The 1,816-nt window shown below is 41.1% G+C and overlaps 1 non-coding gene across 1 annotated transcript; it reads right to left on the bottom strand.

Moving 5' to 3' along the window:
- Window positions 1-426: 426 nt before the first annotated feature.
- LOC127666443 (U6 spliceosomal RNA) lies at window positions 427-533 on the bottom strand. The gene has a single exon (XR_007973636.1). It is a non-coding gene; the product is annotated as a U6 spliceosomal RNA (small nuclear RNA).
- Between the last annotated feature and the right edge of the window lie 1,283 nt (window positions 534-1,816).

Genomic DNA, 1,816 nt, shown 5'->3' with positions numbered 1-1,816 from the left:
TAGGTTTTCTATCTCCAGGGTTGCATCCATTTGTGATTTCTTTATCGTTTCTAGTTCCATTTTTAGTTCTTGGACAGGTTTGTTCAATTCCTTCACCTGTTTGATTTTATTTTCTTGTATTTCTTTAAGGGAGTTGTTTCCTCTTTAAGGGCTTCTACCTATTTGCCTGTGTTTTCCTTTATTTCTTTAAGTGAGTTAACTATATCCTCCTTAAAGATCTTTATTATCTTTATGATATTATCAGTCAGCATCATTTTGTGTGTTGGGATGCCCAGGGTTTGCTGTGGTGGGAGAACTGGGTTCTGATGATGCCAAAATACATTGGTTTCTGTTGCTTATGCTCTTGCACTTGCCTCTCATCATCTGGTTATCTTTGGTGTTAACTGGCCTGGGTGTCTCTATCTGAAACCTGCCTCCCGTGTCCCCAAAAGTATGGAATACTTCAGGAATTTGTGTGTCATCCTTGCACAGGGACCATGCTAATCTTCCCTGTATTGTTTGAATTTTAGTATATGTGCTGCTAAATTGAGCACTCAATAAAGAGCTTTTTAAAAAAAAAATGGATATTTTATTTGTTTACATTTAAAATGTTATCTCCTTTCCCAGTTTCCCCTCTGAAAATCTTCTATCCCATCCCCCCTTACCTTGCTTCTATGAGGGTGCTCCCACCCACCCACTCCTGTCTCACCACCCTAGCATTCCTCTACACTGGGGCATCAAGCCTTCACAGGACCAAAGGCTTCCCTCACATTGATGCCAGATAAAGCCCTTCAGCTCCTTCAGTCCTTCCCCCGACTCCTCCATTGGGGTACCTGTACTCAGTACAATAGTTGGCTGGGAGCAATCTGACAGAGCCTCACAGGAGACAGATGTCTGGGTTTGGTGTCTGCATGTGGGATGGATCCCCAGGTGGGGCAGTCTCTAAATGGCCTTTCCTTCAGTCTCTGCTCCACACTTTGTCTCTGTATTTCTTCCCCTGGGTATTTTGCTACCCCTTCTAAGAAGGACTGACATATCCACACTTTGGTCTTCCTTCTTCTTGAGCTTCATGTGGTCTATGAATTGTAACTTGGGTATTCCGAGATTCTGGGATGATACCCAGTTATCAGATGCCATGTGTGTTCTTTTGTCATTGGGTTACCTCTCTCAGGATGATATTTTCTAGTTCCATCCATTTGCCTAAGAATTTCATGAATTCATTGATTGTAATAGCCGAGTAGTACTCCATTGTGTAAATGTACCACAATTTCTGTATCCATTCCTCTGTTGAGAGACATCTGGGTTCTTTCTAGCTTCTGGCTATTATAAATAAGGCTGCTATGAACATAGTGGAACATATGTCCTTATTATATGTTGGAGTATCTTTTGGGTATATGTCCAGGAGGGGTATAGCTGGATCCTCAGTTAGTACTATGTCCAATTTTCTGAGGAACCATCAAACTGATTTCCAGAGTGGTTTTACCAGTTTGCAATCCCAACAACAATGGAGGAGTGTTTCTCTTTCTCCATATCACCAGCATCTGCTGACACCTGAGTTTTTGATCTTAGTCATTCTGACTGGTATGAGGTGGAATCTCAGGGTTATTTTGATATGCATTTCCTTGATGACTAAGGATATTGAACATTTCTTTAGGTGCTTCTTGGCCATTCAGGTTTCCTCAGTTGAGAATTCTCTGTTTAGCTCTGTTCCCCATTTTTTGATAGGGTTATTTGGTTCTGTGGACTCTCCAGTCTGTTAGTCTCTGTCATTTTTATTGGGGAATTGAGTTCATTGATGTTAAGAGATATTAAGAAATAGTGATTGTTGCTTCCTATT

Source organism: Apodemus sylvaticus, chromosome 15 (genome assembly GCF_947179515.1).
Source record: "Apodemus sylvaticus chromosome 15, mApoSyl1.1, whole genome shotgun sequence".
Classification (NCBI taxonomy): Eukaryota; Metazoa; Chordata; class Mammalia; order Rodentia; family Muridae; genus Apodemus; species Apodemus sylvaticus.
The sequence above is the reverse complement of the archived record's forward strand: the minus strand, read 5'-3'. Positions and strand labels throughout refer to the sequence as shown.